The sequence below is a fragment of the Pseudopipra pipra genome, chromosome 9, assembly GCF_036250125.1.
Source record: "Pseudopipra pipra isolate bDixPip1 chromosome 9, bDixPip1.hap1, whole genome shotgun sequence".
NCBI lineage: Eukaryota > Metazoa > Chordata > Aves > Passeriformes > Pipridae > Pseudopipra > Pseudopipra pipra.
Window position 1 is genome coordinate 3,401,544 of NC_087557.1, and position 10,315 is coordinate 3,411,858.

At 56.2% G+C, this 10,315-nt stretch overlaps 1 protein-coding gene across 2 annotated transcripts in view; it reads right to left on the reverse strand.

Moving 5' to 3' along the window:
* Nucleotides 1–10,098, reverse strand: part of TNR (tenascin R) — a 73,751-nt gene extending 63,653 nt beyond the window's left edge. Inside the window, exon 1 of one of the 2 annotated variants that reach the window (XM_064664137.1) lies at nt 9,908–10,098. The gene's annotated coding sequence lies outside the window, so the exon portion shown is untranslated. The remainder of the gene's footprint in view (nt 1–9,907) is intronic. The other variant, XM_064664138.1, reaches the window with a different exon arrangement.
* Between the last annotated feature and the right edge of the window lie 217 nt (nt 10,099–10,315).

Sequence of the window (10,315 nt, forward strand, 5' to 3'; positions counted from 1 at the left end):
CACGCTGCCTGTTCTGCCTTTGCCACCTCTCCTGCCAGCTCCCATTTCCATGGAAACCTGCCCTCCTCGCTCCTTCCCCTCCCTGCACTCCTGCTGATTTAAGGAAACCAACTTTCTGCTCCCTGAGGAGTTGCCTGGATGGGCTGGAGACATGACACTGGGGCAGGCAGTGATGTCCCCCTGCCCACCTGGAGACATCCCAGCAGGACAGGCAGTGATGTCCCCCTGTCCATCAGTGCCTGGCAGCCCCTGTGCACCACTAACGAGGGGCTCTGCAAAGCTCAGGGTGGGTGCGTGCCCCTATTCCTTCTTCAACAGAGAGGGCAGGACCCCTCCGTATCTCACCCCCTTTCATCTGCTCCTGGTTCTTTCCATGTCTGTCTCTCCTCTCCCAACCCTCCTTATCTGTTCTCCCCCTGGCCCCCCCTCCCCTGTCCCTCTCCCCAGCTTTGTTTACATCAGTAAAACGCTTGTCCGGGTCAAACACAGTTTCCTGATAAACACATTTCCATTGATTGCTGGAAAGAAAAAATCCTACAGAGCAGTGGATTCTTTGCTCTAAAAATCAATAGCATCTCCAAAATCCCTCTTATTCCTTACCACAGCCCTCCATCCTGGTGAGGAGAATGTTTTCTGGGGACTCTCTCAGGGTGGAGACAGCACAAAACTGCTCCTGGATGTAAGATGTGACACCTGAAGCAGATACGCGGCATAAGGCACCTATAAATCCACCTGTCCTTTTCCATGCTGCATCCATGGGTGACAATCTCCCTCCAGCTGCTTCCCCAGGCAAGTGCCCCAGTGCACTTGCAATTGGGATCCATTGCATCCTGCTTCTGCTCCCTGGGCCTGTCCAAGAATTGCCATTTCAGGCTGGAAGTCCAGGGTGCTTGGAGGCTGCCAGAGCCCCGTGGATGGGGCCAGCAGGTGAGGTGGTGCTGTGTGATGGCTGGAGTCCCGCAGGCCACTAAAGCACCTGCCATGGGGAAGCTCCTGTGTCGCTGCAGTGAGTGATTTCACTGCAAAGCCACAGTCGATATAAAGAGAAATTTGAAGGGATTAAGCTTTTTTGCCACTGCCACAAACAAGATGCTCCCCCACCGTGGTATCCCCTCCTGGAACGCATCAGGGTAGGTGGATACACACTGAGACCTCCCAGGCACTTGCAGGGTTCACTCAAGAAGGTTTTTTTTGGACTAAAAATGCTGAAATATATGTAATTTACTGTGCAAAAATGATGCTTTGCCCACCCATCCAGTCGGTGGTTCACCTCCTCTATGGCAAAACACAGACAGAGTGATGCTGGGAAGCATCCCTGCCCGGTGAGCCTTGCCATTTGGCGTGGGGAAAAAACAAATTCAATTACAATAATAAATAATTAATGATACATAATTAACAAAGACATAAAAATGATAAATAATAATCTGGGCTAGGAAGAAACAAGCCCAAGTGCTCCGTAGGGCCCTTATAAACTACCAGAGCCCTGACCCAAGGGAGCCAGTAGAGCGCTGTGTGACCGAGCATAAGGAGCCGTAATGAATTCAGAGTTTCCGCCAGGCTTTAATAAACTCATTCTGCAGAGGCTGTTAAGGGAACTAAGACGAGAGGTGAAAGTTTGTTACAGATCAGAAACAGTCTAGAAGACAGAGGAAGAGATAAAAGACCCTCATCACCTCAGGGTGATGAAGGCATCCAATGGGGTGGGGAGCCTGGGGCATCTCTGGTGGGGCACTGGCCCAGAGTGGGGCCATGGGAGGTCTGCAGGAAGATGCTGCAGGCCCATCCTCAGGGGCTGGGTTGGTTTTAAAGCAGAAGCTAAACCTCATTCATCCCCAGTGCTGTGGGCATTCATTCAAAACCAGCGCTGCCTTTGCTGCTGAGGATGCTGATGGCATCTCCCTCCTGACAGCATCCAGCCTGCACATCAGCAACGCAGCCCTTAACCCCCCAAAAAGGCTGGCTTCACCCAACTCAGCCTTACTGGTGCTTACAAGCATCCTGTTGCTGGCCAGAGCCTGAATACCACAGGTCCATCATGGATTTTCACCCAGCTCCATCCTTATTTTCAACCCACATTGGCTCAGGGGGTGCTTGGGGCTGACATGGGGACACCCCTGCCTCTCCTTGGGGTGTCAGCTTTGTGTTTACCCCTTCCTTGCTGAGAGAGCGAGGATGACCTTTCCCAAAGGCAAAACAAGCCTCTGGGGTATCCAGGAGTTGCAGGAATTGCATGGAGGGGAGGTGGAGAGGTTACACCCCACCAGCCCCCTCAATCCTGCTTGGCTTCATGCCTCCCAGTCTCCGGTGTGAGAGCTGCAACCCCTCCAGTGCCTCCCAAACCCTGCCCTGCTGGGATGGATTTTTTAAATTGGATTGTGACAAACATTTAATACCTAATAGAGCTCACACCGGCACAGTTAATTAAGAAGGTGACTAATCCAATTCACTCGTGGGAGCGCAGGGAGTGAGGAGCAGGAGGGAGGGAGCCTGAGTGCATGCTGGAAGGGAGCAGGGGAGGGAGCAGGGGATGGGGAAAAATGAGCTCAGCTGATATCACCCTTCATTTCATTTTGTGTGTGTGCACAAACGATGAGGGAGGACTTTCCTTCCCTGTTGCAAGCTCTGGAGCTGCTGAGTAAATGCTAAGTTGTCCCAGGATCCATTTGAGCTTCACAGGGGTACCAGCCCAGGGGAGGGTAGAAATTCATGGCGTGTTGGACACTGGCAGCTGGAGGTTCCTTGAGGCTCAGCTGTAGGGATGCCCACAGCCCAAATCTTGGTTTTGTTTTAAAACACTCTCCAGGGGTTTTTCCAGCTCTGAATGAGATGCTGTGACCCCAACACTGCAGAGCATCCCCCCACTCCACACAGGACCCCGCTGTGGGACTGGTCCCAGGCACGTCAGGCTGGCAGAGCCAGCTGTGCCAACATCTGTATGCCACTCACTCCCCGTCCCCCCGGAGTTGATAAATAAAACAAGTGGAGTTATTTTGGCCCTGGGGACAGGGCTGTCTCCCAGAGCACAGAGCGGCTCTTTCTCCGTCTCTCTGTGGCGCCCGAGTTCATTGTTATTCCCCGGTGGAGAACAGGACGTGGATTGAGCCGAGGTCCCCATCTGCGGCGGGCAGACGGAGAGAGACTCTCTTCATATTAGCGCCTGAGGGCATCAATAGCGCCTTTAAATGAAGCCCCAGGGGGAAACAAAAGGTCAGAGTGGGGAAGAGCGTGTGGCCGAAGCCGAAGAGGGATGGGGGAGACAGGGACGGAGCCGGGGGAGGAGGGGAGGCAGGATGAGCTGGAGAGGAGGGCAAGGGGGGAAAGCAGAAATGAAGCAACTCTGTCTAAACCATGTTTTCTACTGAAAACTGGGCAGCTGGAGGACCTTGGGATGCAGGCGGCAGTGCCGTGAGCGCCGGGTTCCAGGGATGCTGGAGCACCGCCCGCTTCCAGCTCAGCCGTTGCCCAGCGCCACTCACCCGGCAGGGGAGAGTCCTGCACATTAATCGGTGTCCCGCTGCAATTAGGGCTCATGAAGCAAGGCCAGCGAAAGGGGATGCTGCCTTAATAATATGACAAGCAGGTGGGTTAAAATCGGGGAGATTAAAAACCCCGAAACGACCCGAAGGAAAACCAACCAACCCGCTGCCCAGGAATGCTGCCAGGCTGGATCCAGCAGCATCCATGAGCACCCCCCGGAACCCCATCGCTCATCCCAGGGTGCACGTCAGGCAGGTGTGGGGAAGAGGAAGTGACAGCGTGGAGTAATTAATGAGGAATTACACGACCAGTTCATCCCTCCCGCGGCCAGAAGAGTCCCCGGGGTGCTCCCGCATCGTCCCCCTTGCAGGAAATAATTACTTAAGTTGAAATTATTTACCAAATGAAGCAATTCTCGGCGTGCTATCTCCCAGCCGTTTGCCTGCTTTACATTGTTACCACTGCTACATAATAAATTAACTGTGTAATTAAAGACAACTTTAATGCTGATGCTTTGCAGAGGGATTTTCTTTTAAGTCTCTGTGCAAGAAGAAGCAACATAGGCATGACATGAGGGGCCCTGGCTACGGGCAGGGACAGGCAGAGCCAGGCAGGACCAGGCAGGGCACTGATCCCCCACAACAAACATCATGTCCCGTTAGTGCAAGCGTGTCCCCTTGGGGAGCCCCTCGTTTCCCCAAGGGATAAGGCCCAGATCGAAGCAAATCAATCTGTGTTTTAATTACCAGCTGCACTCTCTCCATGGGGAAGCTGAGCCGTCTGCAGTGGGAGCGGCCGAAATCGCCTCCGGTGGAGCTCCCTGCTTGTCCCCATGTTATTTAGCAGGGACATGGATGTGCTCCATCAACAGGAGTTATTCCCTTCTCTGGTGCTCAGCCAGGCAAGGCTGCAAAACCTCGTAGGGATTAGAGGACTCATCCACCCCAAAAAATATGGAAACCAAACAATGCACTTTAGGAATCCTCATTTTCAGCGATTTCTGCTGACTAACGTGATTTCAGCCAAAAAGAAGGAAGCCGTTAGAGAAACTGCTCAAGAGCTTATCCAGGAAACATTTTCCTTTTGGAGATGATGACCTAGGAGCACAATGGAGGGCTTTGAGCTCCAAGGGTGGACACCACGAGGGGCTGTGTGACTCAGGCTTTGCTCCTCCTGCAGCTCATCCATCCTGCACCCACCACGCGGCTCCAGCGCGATGCTGGCAGGGCTTGGTGCAGGCAGAGCTCAGGGGTCACTTTCCCTGCTTGCCATGAGCCGGAAAGCCAAAGCCCAGCCTTTCCCATGCTGGCTGTTGGTGGGGGCAGCCGTCCCCCAGCGCCTGCCTCCTGCCTCTGGCAGCCCAGCGTGGCCCAAATGCATCGGTATCGACTCAGCAATCAATTTTCAAATCCCAGGCAGTCAGGCCAAGGAAGAGTAATTACACCAGCCAACCATGTGCTCCAGCTAATGCAAACGGAGCAGCTTTCCCCTGGGACATTGCCACATTTCCCATGGTGCCAGGCAGGCAGGGCAAGGCTGTTTTCCTTCCTCTGGGGAGGATATTTGCACTTCTGAGGCAGAGCCAGCACCCACTGGAGCATCTCTGGTCCCCAGGCACCTCTCCAACCCTCTCCCCAGCCTGCAGCCTTCCATGATCTTAGGTGGGATCTTCTTCCCCAATGAGTGAGATAAAGAGGAGGGAACTGCCCTGAGGATGAAGGACAGAGAGCTGAAATAATTTCTCCCTCCTGTGATGCTTCTCAGGAGTGGAGGAGAAGGAGAGACACAACCCCTCACCTCCACCAGACCTCCCTCCTGGAGAACAGCCATTACCAAAGGACATTCCTACACTTATGGAAGCTAGAAGCACTTCATTTTCACGACATGCTAGTAGGAGGCTACTAGCATTGTGTGGTGACTTGCTGGGGAGGACAAGTGCTGGGGCTCTGCCCACCCTGGGGAAAGAGGTGGTGAGCAGAAATGCCTTCCAAAACTCCCTTTATTTAGGAAAAAGGTCCTAGAGGGGAGGAGAGAGGGGTGGGAGATGGTAGCTGGGGTGGCTTCTAGAATGTCCCGGGTCAAGCTGCCCCCAAAAACAACTCAAAAGAAAAATGTTCAGGTGAAGGTCTCTGTTCACCAGACCTCTTGGAGACAGAGACTTCAGCGAGCCCATACCACCTCTGCTGTCCTTTTGCTGGGGGTCCTGGGGGGACCCAGGCCTCTTCCTAGCCCCCAGACACCCCAGGGAGTGGGGGCAGAGAATTCAGTGTCCCTGGGATTTATACCCCACCAGCAAATCTGGCAGCAACCAGCCATGGGGTACCAAACCCCAGACCCCTGGGGAGGAGGAGAGGGGACGTGTGACATCCCACAGCCGTGACACCTCCACCTGCCCCATCTTTTCCAAAACTCTGCCATCTCGGATGCTTACATGCCAGCAGGATGTAATAAGCTGTGGTGGATTGTTAAAAGCTGAAGGCAGCTGGTAGAAGCTGGGAGACAGGCAAGGCAGCTGCCGGCTTCACTGCCTGCTCCTTGCCAGGGCTCCTGCCCTGCAGATGTTTTACTAGGAGGAAATTATGGAAATACCAGGCTTTGACATTGCAAAGCATCAAGGAAAACAGAGGGGGTGGGAAAAAAAAAAAAAGAAGAACCAAACGATTACCTGGGACTCATCAAGGAGCTGCAGGGAGAAATTGTGATGGGTAATTATAAAGGGAAAATAAAATCAAGCTCCGAGATGAAGACGACAAGCTGGGGGAAATAGGAAGGTGCAGGAGGAGAGGGGCTCCCAGCTCCCCATGGCAGCCTGTGGATGGGAGGCTTGGTGCTGGGATTTTGGCAAGGAAGGATGTTCCTTTGAATATTGATTCACTTGGAAAACTCCCTAAGCAGATACGGAGGCCAAGTGGTGACTGGGAATGGGATGTCTCAACAGGCCAGCTGCCAGCTCCAGCTGCCCATCCCTGGGCTGGATCAGTCCAACTACTGCAAACTTTGGGGCTGTTTCAGGGAATACTATTATCAGTTAATCAGCACAGGGATGCTGCTGCTCTAGTGGGAAGGGGCTCACTCACCCACACTCTGACTCCCTCCTTTGCCCAGGAGATAGTGGAGAGATGGAGGGGGGAGGCCCTTTCAACCCCCATGGAACCCAGCTGAGGCAGCTCCCCTTGGGGCTGTGGGAGCAGAGGCAGCCCATGGGAAAAATCTTTAGCTAAAGGTCAGCTGAAATGGTGCTGGACATCCCAGGATTCATTTCAGGCACTTCAGTAAAGGAGGCTGGACCTGCATTGTGAGATGTGAGACAGTGCTGAGGGTAAAATCCCTTCCAGACCAAGAGATAGGCACCTGCCAAACCTGACCCATGTTTTCTATTTTATTTTTTAATTTCCTATCCCTATCCTCTCTGATTTCCTTATTTCTCTCGCAGTGAGGGTGGGTTATGGAAGACCAGGTGGGTTATGGAAGACCAGGAACTAACCATGCTGTTGAACAGGTCCTGAGCTTTAAGCACTTAATGCCATCAAATTTAGCAGCCACCTCCCAGTAACTCCAGCCAGCAAACTGGGCTTATAAAGCAGTACTCAAGAGCTGGGAGGATCCAAGCAGTCCCAGGCTTTACCCTTGCTGGGATTTTGACCCTGGCTGTAGGATGCTGCTGCCCTGGCTGGGACCACCTTAGGGATGGAAGCAGCATCTAACGACACTGAGGTTTTGTTTCTCATTACAGGCACAATTAAAAGGAGCGAGGATTACAGGCGCCAGCCACGTCGTGTCCCCGTCCCTCAGCTGCCTCACGCTGCCTTTATCTCTTCTGCCCGGGCAGTTCCATCGATGAATCGACTTCTTCCCCCGCCTAATTCATGGCTCCTTTATGTTTGTTTATATAATATGGTTAAACATCTACTTTACACCCTGCATGCTTGTACTTGCTAATTAGCATTTTTCTCAGCATTTATTGCATTTGCTACGGGCTCTGACAAGATTAACAGGAGCAGGGACAGGGCTGGGAGCCCCACAGACACCCTGCACCACCCCAGCCCAGCAGGTTTGGGTGCCTGATGCTCTCCAAGAGCTGTGGATGAAGCTGTTGGCAGTCAGAGCTGAAGCTGTGTCAGAGAAGGGGTCCTTCAAGATTTGTTTCTGCTTCTGAACACAGTTCTTGAGCTGGTTTAGGGAGACTGGGGAGCCTGGAGCATCACAATCTGGGAAATAGTAAGAGATCCACGTGTCCCCCCATGGGTGCTGCTGCCCCACGGTGATGAACCATCCCTGCAGCCTCACCTTTCTGATGCTCAAAGCCACGTGATGAGTCCCTCTGAGCAGGTTTGGGGTGCAAGGCAGAGCAGAGGGTTCTCCAGGGGTCTGGCTTGAGACCCTTGTACCCCACAAACAGCCTCATGGACATGAGGAGCCCAGCCTTTCCCTGCCTGAAAAGCCACCTCACTCACCAGGAGCTGAGCCCAGAGAAAACCCTAACCTCAGCCCAAACCCAGACCTTCTCTTCATCTTGGTTTGCCAGAATTTACAGTCAAATCCCTTCCCAGCACCAGCACAATGAGCCCCAGTAACCAGCACTGTTTATTCCAGTCCAGGCAGTATGGATCTCCATATGGACCCATACCACCCCGGGGCTCAGCTCTACCCTGTGGCCCCACTAAAAGCCCCAGCTCCTGAGGAGTCACCACTTCTTGCTCCCCGAGGGGAGGACCTGCCCCTCCTGGCAGGCTGGAGGGGCTGGTCGTGCTCTGTGGCCTCTCTCTCCCACCGAGCCTCCCATCCCGGGGGTCGGTACCCCATCACTGTGAACACAGACCCGAGAGTCAAATAAAGAGCCGGGCTCACGCTCCACAAAAGATGCAGGAAAATCTCTGACCCCTCTGCCTGCCCGTCCAGCCTCCTCCTCCTCCTGCCCGCTCCCCGCGCCGCAGTTTCCCTGCCGGCAGACGTGTCCCACGGGGGTGCGAGAAGCTGGGATGCAGCCAGCAGAAGGCAATCCCCAAATCTGACCCTTCCTTGAGACCCTAGTGCCATCGCAGGAGGGGATGTCTGGTCTCAGCTGCCCGGTCGATACACAGGCAGGAGCTTACAGCGGCGAGGTGCTCCCCATTTCCAGCCAGGAGTGCAGGATACAGGGATGCTTCTTCCCCCCGGGCTCCGCAGCCCCTCGCGAACCCCTCGCCTCTCCCCCCCCCCCCCCCCGCTGGGCTCAGCCTTCTCCTCCTCTCCGGATACCTGGATTCTGCCAGAAGCCATAACAGGTAACCGCTAATGAAGCACGCCTAATTAATGTGTTCCTCGGACACACCCTCGCCGTCCCTTCCTCCAGATGCTCGGCCACCTCTCTCCATCAGCGGTGACCTCGCCAAGCGAGCGCTCCGCTCCCCGGCTTTAAAAGTCGCAGCTCAGCGCAGGCTCGGGGAGCATCTTTCAGCCCAAAGCTCTCCGACGGCCCCTTCCAGGGGTCAGCTCTCCTACAGAAGGGCACCGTCGCTGCTTGAGCAGGCAGGAGAGGAGGCAAAAACCGCGTTCAAACTTTGGTGAATTGAAGTAGAAAGCCGGAGATAAGGCTCAGCAGAGCCTGGGTGGGCTTCGCGTCCGCCAGCAGCATCCACGGGCAGGCGGTAGCCGGTGCGGGAGGGAGGGAAAGGATGCTCAGGCTTGTTCCCGACGCCCGGAGTTGGGGATGCTGGTGTTCCCTGCGGGGAGTGGGAGTCGTGGGCAGGAGAAGGGAGGGAGCGGGGTGCAAAGGAGAGAGGGAGTCTGGGCTTGACGGGGAGAGGGTGCGAATGAGCCCCCCCAGCGCTGCCTGCGAGGATGCAGCAAGGAGCCTCCTCCCTCCACGAACTGTCTCCGTATGACGCAGGTGCCAAGAGCCAAATTTCTTCAACCTCATTACAGCCACAAAAGGAACTTGCAGAAAGTGCGAGCAGCCTCCACCACCCCCCTCAAAAAATAACCAACCCACCCCCCCTCCCTCGCACAGCCGCCCGCGGCCGGGCCGGGCAGACGCCGCACCGCGGCGGGGGATCCGCGGGTCCCTTCCCAACGCCTCTTCCCTCCGCGCCCAACTCCTGCCCGGCAGCGAGGGTGGACAGGGGGCACACACACAGAGCAAAGAGCACGGGGCGCGGTGTGGCGGGGATGGGATGAGCGTGGGAGCGGGGCGCGGGGCAGAGCTGCGCGGGGCGCGGAGCCGGGATGCGGGGCGCGGAACTGCGGAGCTCGGAGACGGCACGGGAAGCTCAGAGACGGAACGCGGAGCCCAGAGACGGAACGCGGAGCCCAGAGACGGAACGCGGAGCTCAGCATCGCGGGGCGCGGGGCGCGGAGCTCAAAGCGCGGAGCCGGAACGCGGAGCGCAGAGCTCAGAACGCGCATCCCGGAGCCGGAGTGCGGAGCTGTCCGCGGTGCTGGGGACACTCACCGGGCCGGGCCGGGCCGGGCCGGCTCCTCCTGGCGCCGCCGGGAAGCGCGTGGGGCGGCCCCGCTCCGGGGGTGCCCGGGCTCGGCCTGGCGCCCTGCCTGGTGCCGGCAGCCCCGTTGGCTGCTGCGGCCGCGAGGAGCGACCCCGGGACTGCCTCTCTGCCGCTCCCTCCTCTGCTTAAATTTCAGCAGCTTCCTTTTTTTTTTTTTTCCCTCTCGCTCTCTGTTGTTGTTTTTTTTTCCCCTCGCTCTCCCCCGTTCTCCGCTCCTCGCTCCGGGCGCTCCCGCACGCAGCCGCCTAGTGGGCAGAGGCGGGAGGAAAATCCCACCCGCCGCATCGCCTCCCACCGCCCCCCGGCTGCCCCGCGGGCCCCCCCCCCCCGCGCTCCCACCGCCGGGACACGGCTCC